The following is a 12731-nucleotide window of genomic DNA, read 5'->3' on the forward strand; positions in this document are numbered from 1 at the left end:
CTTCTGGAAGACCATGGGAAGGCCAAACTCCCCGGAGAAGACAGTTGTGCCAGAGAAAGCCAAAGGCAGGAGGACGAGGGGAAGACCAATAGGAGATGGCTCAGTTCCATAAAGGAAGCCACAGTCTCGAGTTTACAAGGGGGAAGAAACAGCCATTCTGGAAGGCTTCCATTCACAAGGTCCCCATACATCAATCACAGCAGAAGAACAAATGTAGCCTGGCATCCTGTTGCCTGTGATCCGCCTGTGAGATGGCTCTGGGGGTGGGTCAACAGTCCTCCCCATTGTTTTCCTCAAGCAAACTAGTAGGGTGGTGTTGGAACAGTCACCTGGTCTGTGCCACATCCTATAGCTAATTAAAAGAGCCCAATTTTCTTCCAACATAGTTACAGAGTTCATAACTTCATAATTATGGAGTTCATATTTTCTTGTCTTATTGATCAGTTGGCAGAGACCTGGTTGGCATGTCAAAGTTTTGGGTTTTTTCCCCTTTTTAGTAGCCCAGAATTCTCAGTTCTCACGTTACACTGAGCAACCGAGAAACAGTAATTTCTGATTCTGCACCACAGATTATCTCTTTACCAATGAACCTTAACTGGGTCACAACACTACCATATATCAGCAAATGCCCCCCTTCTTCACCTACCCCTCTAGCATATACTTTTTACTGCTTGAAACATCTTGATATGAAAATCTTGATGTTTTTATTACATGGTTATAATTCCACATGTAAATTGTTTTATTTGAATTTCCTTCTTAACACATTTGGAGAGAATGCTTGCACACACAAGAACATGGGAAAAGTCATGCTGGATCAGGCCAAGAGTCTAACCAAAGGTGCATCCAGGCCAGCACTCACTTCTCACAGTGGCAACCCAGCTTTCCACGGGACCCCTTGAGCAGGATGGGTGCAAGACCGCCGCTTGCCCAAGTCCCCCAGCTGCTGGTGTGTGCAGGCTGGCCACCGCTGGGGAAGGAGGGAGCGCATAGCCAGCAAGGTTAATAGCCATGAATAGCTTTGAAGCAGTTCATCGTTTTGTTTCAGGTAACATCAGAAGATAATATTGATGTCTTTACTACTTTTGTCTTGTCTGAGTTTACAAAGGATTGATTTTTTGAAGGATTGCTTGAATTGATGTATTTGTAGATATATATTTTTTAAAACCCAGAATGTTTTAGTTTTTGTGATTTCACTGTTTACTGTTTGTGGGCACGAAGGTGATGAACAAACCCTTCTGTTCTGATTAGCTGAAGTCACAGATGAGCCTGGCGTGATTCCGCAGCCAAAGGGCTGACTTGCTGGCAGCCTGGCCCACATGTGGAAGAACCTCAGGGCAGCGTGGACGGAGGAAGGAAGGCAGAAAGTGTCAAGTCTGACATCTACAGATGCACCAGATCGATGTTTAGAAAGGTATGGTAGAGGCTTGGAAAACTAGCCGCAGTTACCTAGGAGATGGAGCCAGGAGGTAGAGCAAAGGGAAGGAAGTGTAATCAGTAGTCCCAAGACCTTAACCAGGAGAAGTTCCATCTCTCCTCATCCAGCTCAAACATCTGGTTAAAATTTGAGATGTTACCAATAGAACAGAGACTCTTCTAGGAAAAGGAATGCCAGGGATGAAAGAAGCCCTCCAGTGCAACTGCTCCTAGGATGGGAATACCTTGTCTGTGTGGCTGCTGACGCAAATCTGAAGCTCTGCTTGCTAAGATTTTTCTTCTCTCCTTGAGACAACAGGGATCTCTCAAATCCCGTGGAATTTTGCAGGGTTCCCCACCTGTGAAACTGATCCTGGCTCACCACAATGATGCAAAATGCTCCAGCGCATTCCAGTGTTGTTGACAATATGGGGCGTTTAATACGGGGAAGATCTCTGTGCTCACCCCGCAAGGCCCAGCACATTCTCCAAGGAGCATGGAAGCCTTGGGTTTGGTCAGAGTGCCATGTATAATCCAACTGGCGTCGGGCTTCAGCCTCCACTTGTGCCAAGCTGAGTGTGCAGCGAGCCTGTTTTAGAAAAAGAATGAAGTGGATGAACGTAGGGATGTGTGAGGGATCTGTCCAGGAGTGGGAATTGTTGGGGAAATCCAAATAAATCGTATAGGAAAAAGAGCAGAAGGGTCCTTTGGAGGCTGTCTGGTCATAAGTACAATGTCCAGCTCCCATGCCCAGAAAAGCCCAGAAGCTGTCCAATCCAGCCCTAATGCCCAATCATGAAGGGAATCTTGTCCCTCTCATCTATATCTGAACGTGTTTCATCAAGCCTTGGGTTTTTGATATACGGCATCAAGCTAATCTCCTCCAATATGCAGGCAAGTGCTATTATTGTGGCAAAGTTAATCCTCCGTGGAACGGGGGAAACACAGTGCTCTCAATTCAGGCACTCAGTAAAAATGATAATGCAACCATTCTTCTGCTAACAATGGCAAGCTACCGGACCAGTTTTTCTAGCAGTATTGCAATCACTCTTGTTTACATGTTCAAACTCATGATCAAGACCTGTAATTCATGTCCCTTACTAAATGTCATGTCAATATTCTGTAATCACTGATATTTGTTGAACTATTGTATCATGCCCTTTCTGCAGATCTCTCATAGCGTCTTGTTTATATATTTTTACCCATTATTTTTTCCTCATTTTCTCCCATCCCAGTGGTTTTCAATCTTTCCACAGCTAGGGATCAGTGAAAACAGGTAAACTACCTCAGGGACCACTGAGAGAGAAAGAAAAATAATTATACACATAATACAGTGTTCTGTGTATTCATTTTCAAACACAATGCCAAAAAAATTAAAATTCTCCAATACAACCAGAAACCAAGCAACAAAAAACACCAACAAAAGAACAAAATACTGAAATCAGTGTAGCGTGGCTCCCACCGAGGCATCTCTCCCCTCCTTGGTCCCGCTCCCGATCTGGTGGCACCGGCATACCCTTACTTAGATACTTGTTCAAATACAGAAAACTGGGAGAAACTATGCTTGTCAGGTGATAAACATTTGATGCACACTACAGAATAGGGCTTACTCACAGGCAAGCCCAGAGGGATAAGATTGCGCTGCTGATCTGTTTCAAGTTGTGGTAAGGTTGGAACAAAATTCGATGGAGGTAACCAGTTGGGTGCCACAGGATTCATTCCTGGGCCCAGTACTCTTCAACATCTTTATTAATGATTTAGATGAGGAAGTATAAGGAAAGATAATCACATTTGCAGATGATGCAAAACTGGGTGGAATAGCAAACACCCTAGATGGCAGAATAAAGATCCAGGACGATCTTGATAAACTTGAGCACTGAGCTCAAAGCAACAGAATGAGATTCAGTAGGGACAAGTGCCAAGTCCTCCACCCAGGAAAAAGAAACCAAAGGCATCAATACAAGATGGGGAATACAAGGCTCAACAGAGCTGAAAAAAAAAAAAAGATCCCAGAGTAATTGTGGACTATAGACTAAATGTGAACCAACAATGTGATACAGCTGTCAAAAGTATTACTTCCAAACCACGAGAAGTAGTAATTCCCCTATACTCCTCACTAGTCAGACCTCATCAGGAATCCTGTGTCCAGTTCTTCATCAGGAGCTACATCTGATCCTGAGAAAGTTTGGGTTGCTGACCCAGCAGCGATTACCTTCAAGAACATAAGAAAAGCCCTATAAGATCCAACCAAAGGCCTAGCTAGCCCACAACAAAGGGCTCTCTGGTCCAGCAAGCTGTTTCCAGAATGACCAGTTAGGCCCACAAAAAGCCCATGAGCAAGATAGGGGTATGACAGCACCTCCTGGGTTGCCATGACCAGTGTTGGAGCCGTTCCTCCTTCCATACCTTCCTTGGACCCTCACAGAAGGTCTTTGCAAGCACAACCAAATGCCTGGTGATGAATGAGGACAATGAGCAAGAGGAACTCAGCCACAGGTTTTGGGTTTGCAGCCAAGAAAGAGGACTAAGTCTTCGGACTGAGGAATATTCTGTTTGCCCTGCGATGGCTCGATCACTAATTTTGGAGCACTACAAGGGGATTTTAGATGAACATGCATTACTCCAGGATCAGAGGCATCATTTCTAGGAACACCAGCTGCTGGGGAACATAGCTGGGAGGGTTCTTGCACTCCCATATTGCTTGTGGGCCACTTGTGGGGAGCTGGTGGGCCCCTGTGAGAAATGAGTGCTGGACTTGACCTGATCCAGCAGAACTGTTCTTATGTTGTGGCCTCACTACCGCAAGGGCTTAGTGTCAGGATCAGGGCCTGGGTGACCCTGCAAGTGCTCGCAGAACCAGGACGGCTTTGTGGGCACTTGCAGGACACCCCCATGGAGCAATGGCGCAGTGCGGCTGGAGACCCCAAAGACCAGCATCAAAGGCTTCCCTGCACAGCTGCTTCTTGCCGCAGCAATGCAAGTCATCCTGGTGACTCCTCGTTTTCTGGCCTGCATTTCTATCTCTTGCTCCCATTTGTTCCTGCCTTGTTCAAGCCCTGCTCCGGTCCTTACCTGCCTTAATCCAGCTTGTTTCTGCCTCGCTCCAGTCTGCACCCCTTTTTGCTCTGCCTGTCTTTCCTCTGAGTAGACCCTGCCTCACGCCAGCCTGTTGCAACCCTCGCAGCTACGTCTCTCTGGTAAACTGACCCTGGAACTCTGCGCCAACTCTCCGTGTGTGTTCATGCAAAATTGGACCCCCCTCCTCTGTGCCTTTGACCCCGACCTGCTGACTGGCCCCAGCCTCTGGCCCAGAGAAAGCTTTGCACTCGGCTCTTGACTCAGGTCCAGCTCACGTCCTGACCCGGTGTTCTGCCCTTCCCTGCCGCCACCCTTGTCCTGGCCCTCACACTTGGAGTCAAGGGAATAATCGAAACTACTTTCTCCCCCTGTTCTTTTGCCGGTGAAATGCCGGTGCTTTACTCCCCCGACGACTAGTGCTGGCAGAAGCCGCACACCAATCCAGGAATACTGAGAATAACATTAGCCATCACATTTTCAAAACCTGTTAGACATAATAATCTGTTTTCCATTCTGAGTGCTAGTCTGAGGTTCAGTTCTCCTTTGCATTGCCCATTTGTGCTTGATTTCTTGGCACTATTCTTCCTTTTTTGTGTATCGGACAGGAGCTTGGAATTTGCAGCCTTCTACATGTTGGACTCTAATACTCATTAACTACAGCTGCCTTAATGGAGACAAGAGTTCGCCAACATCTGGATCACCACAACTTTCACCATCATGGTTTGAGGGCTTCCAGATTAGGTTTGTAATGAGCAACCACAGCCGGCTCCACAGAATTATACAGGGGCACCAGAAGGCATCTTCCTTTTGTAACCCTATACTGTTTCTTCTGTCTTTCTTCTTATCACGGAAAATCTGTTGAAGCGGACTGGGTGCTTTTCTGCTCAGGGTGAGTAATCGGCTGTTAATCCCATGCTTGTACTTGCGGATTCATTACAGAATTGAGATCCAGGCATGCACAAGTTTCTTTCATGCTTTTCCACTACTCACCCTCTAGGTGGCGCTGTGGCATAGTGCAAAGAGAAAATTACATTTTCTTTCATTTTCGCAATGGTTGTTTTTACGTGCCATCAAGTTGTCTTCAACTTTGGTAGACCCCATGAATGAAAGCCCCCCAAAATGTCCTGTCCTTGACAGGCTTGCTCAGCTCTTATCAACTGCAGGCTGTGGCTTCTTTATGGAACTGATCGTCTCGTATTTGGTCTTTCTTTTCTTCTTCCATTGACTCTTCCTAGCATTCTTGTGCTGCCTTCTCATGAGATGCTGTGAAGTACATCAGCTTCAGTTCCATCATTTTTGCTTCCAAGGAAAGTTCTGTCTGGTTTAGATCTAGGATTCAGTTCTTCACCTTTCTGTCAGTTCAGGGTATTCACAAAGCTCTCCTCCAGCACCACATTTCACAATTAAATGACACACAAGGTTGTTAATACACTGTATCAGTTGTTGATTTCCTTGCAGAATTATATGAGGTCCAAACAAACAGCACTTACCTGAATGGGGGGGAGGATCTTTTTGCTTTCCCCAAAATACCCTACTTTGCCACTCTAAAACAAAACACAGAATTGCCCTTGAAAAACAAAAATGAAACAGGAGGGTCGCATCATGCCTTGTGTAGAGAAGAATACAGAATAACAGCACAATGACTTCTGATTGCTGCTGCTAGCAAGATCCCTTAGAGTATCAAAAGGATTCCTTAGAGTATCAAAACCACAAAGGAAGTGGAGAGTGATGGGGGGAAAGTGGGAGGAGAGGCAGAAATAGCCGGTTGTTCTGGGCTTCCATAAAATGTTGCACAGCTTATATGAAAAGACCTGCCCTCCTTCTGCCCTCCTCTTGAATTGTTTATGGTTTTAGTGCTCAGCTGCTGTTCAGTGTTACCATGCCCAGCTCCCAAAGAGCATCTTCCATCATGGCAGTCACTGAAGGACTTTCTTCTGGAGGTTCCACACAGACCCACGGCCCAACTGGAGTCTACCAGGAGAAGAGCCTTCAGTGCGGCAGCCCCATTTCTAGGGGAAACCTTGCCCAAGAAGGTCAGACAGGCACCAACATTGAACTGCTTCTGGAACTTGCTGAAGACATTCTTCTTCTAGGAAGCCTATCTGGTTGACCACCTACAGCTTTAAGGAGATCTAATTTTTAATATATTGCATTTATTCTTTTGTTGGTTTTCACCTTATCCTGTTTTCACTCTGGAATCTGCACAAACATCAAACAATATTTTTAATGTTGTTCTGTACTGTTGAGTTGTCTCCAACTTATGGCAACCCTATGGATGAAAGCCCCACCCACTGCCGCCGCCACCAAAATATCCTATCCATAATAGCCCTGCTCAGCTATTCTAAATTCAAGGCCATGGCTTCCTTTGTGGAATCAATCCATCTCTTGTTTCGTCTTCTTTTTCTTCTTCTGCCTCCAACTTTTCCTGCCTTGATTATCTTCTCCAGGGAGTCTTGCCTTCCACAGTGTGCCCAAAGTACGACAACCTGTTTTGTCATTTTTACTTCCAGGGAAAGCTCTGGCTTGATTTGATCCTGAACTCACTTGTTTGTCTTCCTGCCGGTTCAAAGTATTTGCAAAGATCTCCCCCAGCACCATATTGTAAATGAATAAAAATGAATCCACCATCCATGAATTAAAATAAATCCTCATAACCATCCTTTCAGCATATTGGGCAGGGGAGGCAGCCCAGCTTCTAGGTCAAGGTTGGCCATTGACCAAGGAAGGATGTCAACATCTGACGCATGGTTGACTAATTGGCAGGGGCACCAGGATCCAGGCAAGCAGGTTAGGGCTCAAGGTGCAGTCCAAACCATCGCCAAGCAGTCCAAGGTCAGAGCCAGGAGTAGGAGAGCGAGGGAGAGTCGGCTCAAGAGGCACGTGTGGCTGGACAAGCCGGGAGCCAGGAAGCCAAGGAGGCAACGCCGAGGGAAGCGGGCACCTGAGGTCATAGTAAGAGCCATCATTCAAGTTAGGGAAAAGGGAATGTTTGTTTCTATTTTGAAATTAGAGAAAGTCAAAGGGCAGATGATGAAAGGGAAGGACCAAATATGAGATGGATCCATAAAGGAAGCCCCAGCCTTGAATTTAGAACAGCTGAGCAGGGCTGCCATGGAGAGGACATTTTGAATGGTTCTCATTCCTAGGGTCACCGCAAGTCAGAGACGGCTTGACGGCATATAACAACAACAGTATTGAAATATATGTCCTCCTTTACCATTTAAAAAGAAAATGTATACAAAGAAAGAATGAGTTGTTAAGCCCAACCACATCAAAGAAGCAAAGCTGAGGAGTTAAGGGGTTTCTCTGCCTGAACCTATTAACTACTGAATCTACTTTCAGTTTCATTGCAGAATTACGCTCTGCTCACTCTACGAGGAAATTTTCTTTCCTGCTTTTCTGCACTTCACCTCCAGGTGGCACTGGCATGGCTTGGCATCCGACAAATCCAGCAAGGGTGGTGTTGGGAGTGAGGAAGATGGCTGCTTTGGGTGCTGGCCAGACTTCAGAGCAATCAAAATCAGAATGTGAAGCAGAACTGGGGAGAACCTGGGCAAGTAGGCCAGGTTTAGAAACCGAGATGAGACTTATCTCAGGGCCAGACTCCCTGATAGACAGGTGATCTCTGGGAACAACAAAGATGAACAGACGCAGGCGAGGTGAGCACAGCTTTTGACCCCATGATGTGCCACCAGCTGAGGAGGGTAGCCCAGTTAGAGGATTGGTACATGGAGAGGAGGTGTGCTTGCTTTCGGAAGGCCCCTTGTGAAGGGAGGGGGCCCAGGCATGCCAATAAGGAATGTTCCTGGGCATGGTTAGCAGACTGGATCCAACAAACCACTTGGTGTATGCTCAGAGATTCATTCTGCTTTGCAAGGAAAAAGGTCCGTGGCCTTTGAGTGCACAAGTGAGGAGCCCTGGTTCCCAACAGGGGACTTCTTGCTGTGAGTAGCAAGCCTCCAAGAATTCATGGGCTGTTGCAGGATTTGGAGGTGGCTTATTAACCATGGCAACAAGCCACCTTCACGGGATTCACACAACACAACAAACCATGCCAGCAAGGATAATTATGCAGCCCCCTCAGCGTGTATCTACCCCAGCACAATCGTGCAAACACCGTCATTGGGTGTGTTTTCACATCGCATTTCACTACCCTTCAGATAACCCTGACAGATGGACAAGATGAAGCTGCATGTGGCTGAAGCTTCATGCAGTTACCAGAGACCAACAGCCGAGTGGTGAATTGAAAAGCGTTGGTGACACAACAGAAAGAAGCAGGAGAACGTGCACTCAAGGGCGGTGCTTCATTTCGCCTCTTCCAATGTGATCCCCAGCCTTATCAGTGAAATCTTACATCTTGAGCTGACATTGCTTAAACACCTTCCACCTGTCCAACGCTTAACTTTTGGCATTTGCTTTTAGGAGCACTTCCAGCTGCAATTTCCTAACAACTCTAAAATCCCTGCAGGCAGAAGCATAAAACAATTGGCTGGGAAGTTGCCGGAGAGGCAATTTGCTCCAATTTGAGGGCTGAGAAATAAATGTAATGAAAATGCATCCACCTGCAGGAATAGAGCAGTTTCTGTAGCGATGCCACCTTCCCCTTCATTTCTTTCCCAGTCCTGCATGCTCTGAAAAGAAGAACGCAAAGGCAGGGGAGCTTAAATCTCCCCTTTCTGGAATAGTTCGAGAGTCAGGGAAGCAGTTTTTGAAAAGTGGACGACACTAACAAGTGTCAGTTCAGCTCTTAAAATGAAGAGGATCACATTACCAAAGGGAAGCGACTCTTGCCTGCCTCTTGGGGGCACTTACTCCTTTGGCCTTTAGGTACCTAAAAGATCCAGGGTTCAGGTTTGGAAGAGAAGGTGGGTCATGGAAGGCCAGGCCGGGGTCACAGGCAGTGGAGACGGCGGCCAACTGGCCGATGGTGTCAAGGTTGGGTCACTGGGGGAGAGGCCAAGGCGGTTGGTGGAGGCAGAGCTGCCCCAGAGGCCAGCAAGTTGCCCCCAGGAAGGGAAGGCCGAGGCACCTGGCCACGGAAGGCAGCGAGTGGGGGAAAGGCAGAGCCCCAGAACTGCGCTCGGCTGAGCCCAGATTCTCCTGTGCAAGCCGCAACTCCACAGAGGACCAGAGGAGGAGGCTGCCATCACTGCCGCTGCGCGGGGACGTTCCCAGACAATGTTCTCCAAGCCATATAGGCAGGGTCAGAGAGCGGTCATGATGGCCCAGGGCAGGCCATTTCCGGTATACCTCCCGCTTGGCCCCAACACGGCGCTCACACACACGCCTGCCAAGCCAATGACGCAGGCGTCACACAAAAGCATTTTCCATCTTTCTGTGAACCACCTTTCATGTTTTCCTGCAGGCCAAAGAGCAAGACCACCGCTTGGCACAGAACTCAACACACACTCCCCCTCCGATAGCACACAAGAGCTCCCTCCCTCCTTCCCTCTCATACACGCACACAGGAAAGAGACACAGAACGACTCACCAACAGCGCGACCGGACAAGCACATAACCAGCCATTGCTGACCCAGGAGGTTTTGCGGCACGAGAAGGACCAGCAAAGCTTCCCATTTCTCACGGGAGGATCTGCGCCAGTTACGGCACCCAAGCCTCACAGCAATCCTGTGAGGATGAAAGGGCGGGGATAGGGACACCCTCCTGGGCATCTTGCAAGAAATGTCACCCACTGTTGCTAGAGCAGTCCTGCTTGGCTGACGTCTCCTGGAGCCTTTCCACACAAGGCATTCCTTGTGCTCCCTGATTCCACACGGTGGGGATCCAAGGCAGCTTCAGGGCTCCTCCTGCTGGTCAAGAGCCAGCACAGCAGCCCTGGTAGTGGCGGGATCCCTCCCTCAACCTACTGCAGCAGCCCGGGCTCTCATGAGCGCCTCCTGGGGGAACCCTGGCAGAAGACTGGCTCCTCCCTCCAGAAGCGGCCCCAGCAGTGCAGGTCTTCCGACACGTTGTGGTGCTCCTTGTCTCTCGCACCCTGCCTGTGCTTGTGATCCTTCTCCTGGCCCTGTTCCTGGACCCTGCCCAGCTGCTTGGTCCCTGCTGCCGCTCTCAGGCGCTGCCTCCTCTCTGCGTTGTCTCCTTGGCTTCCTGACTCATGACTTGCTTGACCACACTTCGCCTCCTGGGCTGGCCCTGCCTTGTTCTCCTCCTCCTGACACGGCATGCAGGCCGCTCGACTACAATCCGAATTAGACCTTGAACTCTGGCCTGGTTGCCTGGGTCCCGGTGCCCACGCCAGTTAGTCAGCCACCCACGGCCCCGACCACCAATAGTTGGCCGAGGCGGCTTCTGGAGGGAAGAGCCAGCTCTTACGTAGAAGTATGACCTGACGAATCTTGGCTAGTCACACTGCACAGGGGTGCCCCTTGCGGAGGTCACTGTTCGTCTGTTGTGGACGAGGCTTCGGCCTTCTAAGAGCCCAGCCCAAAGAGACGCCACACAGGAAGACCCGCCTTGAATCCTACTCACCCGGGTAGCTCGGGTGATATGCGCAAAGGCCCTTCCACAGGCAAGTCCTCCACCAAGTAAACTGAGCTGCTCAAAAATCTTTTCTCGTTCTGCCTGCTGATCCACTTTGTGCCCGGAAGAAATGCTGTGGGTTGGTCAAAATTCGCCGTGAGACAGAAGGCTAGGCAAGACCTACAACGTAAGACATCAGGAAGAAGTGTGTGTTTGCAAGTAGCACAGGAGAATGGTTGGCATGCATCTCTGTAGCATCCTAAGATTTTTCCTCACCTTTCTACCCAGGAAAATGCCACCCAAGAAACCTTAAACTGAACTCAGTTGAAACAGTACGTGCATCGACACCAAATTAAAAGGAGCATCCAACCCATGCCTGGTGGGAGGACGCTGGATGCAAAGGGGAACAGCCTTCCCTAGGCAAGGAGTTCCACAGAGGTCCACCAGCTGTTGCAAGAACCTGCAAGCAGGGCATGAGTGCAACAGTGCCCTCCCGCCCAAGTCCCCCAGCAACTGGTGTACGCAGGGGTGGGGAAGGTGCAAACCTGAGCAGCAGCACCACCACCAGATGCTCGGTGCATTCCAGCCGGCACCCTAAGTCGGTGTTCGACTGGGGCTACTTTGCTCGGCTGCTAGCAAGATGAAGGGGAAAGGAGCTGGGCTTCCCTGTGGCACAGGAAAAATGTACACCCAACCCTTGTGGTTAGTGACTTATGGCTATGGAGAGAACAATAAATTGTCTGTTCTCCTGAGCTCTTTTCTGTTCCTGCCTTTCTGCAGCAGCTGCTTTAGGTGGGCAAATGTCCCTCTTCTGTACTCGGAAGGGTTCGTGGGCAGCCCGTGACTAATAAATAGCTTCATACTGGAGGATCTCTTGAGAGGACAAGCACAGTGGGCTTGTGGTGCAACAGCATCTAAGCCTCCTTGCGCCATCCGATGCTGGAAGCTTAAAGGGGAGGAAGCCGAGGCACAGGTACCACTCTGGGTTTGTGTCATCTATACGCCTGTGTGGCAGTGCTTTAGTTAAGTGGCAGGGCAGGTGTGCGACTTGGGTGTGACAACAGAAAGCTTAGACTGTTAGAGGCCTTGTTTCCTCTTAGTCATCCCTTTGATACTGTTTGTGACGTGCTGGAGGAATGAGATTTTGAGCAGGATTAAAGCACCGGTTCCTGAAATGTTTATTTGTGGACTCACAGTTTATATATTAAGTCACCTTGCTGGAACTCACAAAGATGCAAACGGTTGCCTACGTTGAAACTATTGGTCACCCAAGTGATCAAAATGATTGATCCTTCAATCAGTAGGAATTGCAGCATTGCACTTCCTTACAGAGCTGATAAAAATCTGTCAGAACTAAATCTATCATAGTGATGTAAAACGTAATTATCGGATGTGCTTGATTAAGAGGTTTGCTTACCTCCTGGTCTGCTTATCACCTGGTTTGCTTGCCTCCTACCTCTGTGGCATTTCCTGCGAAAAACTGGACTTCTGGTCCGGTAACGCATGTCTTACATTTGTCCAGTTCATTTTATATGGGCTCGACTTTGCTAAAGTTCAGAAACTTCAGTAGCTGCTAGAGCTTTAAGTGAAGTGTATTTATTATTTATTTATTAGATTTATACGCTGCCTTTTTTAAACAAAGAACTGAAAAAGGCTGAGGTCATTCCGACTGCCCTTTGAGATCTGCGGGAGAGTCCCTTCTCCGGGAACCCTCCATGAAAGAAATTAGGAGAGTAAGTACCCGGAGGAGGGCTTTCTCT

The sequence above is a fragment of the Varanus komodoensis genome, unplaced genomic scaffold (assembly GCF_004798865.1).
Source record: "Varanus komodoensis strain SLA01 unplaced genomic scaffold, ASM479886v1 scaffold125, whole genome shotgun sequence".
Taxonomy (NCBI): Eukaryota; Metazoa; Chordata; class Lepidosauria; order Squamata; family Varanidae; genus Varanus; species Varanus komodoensis.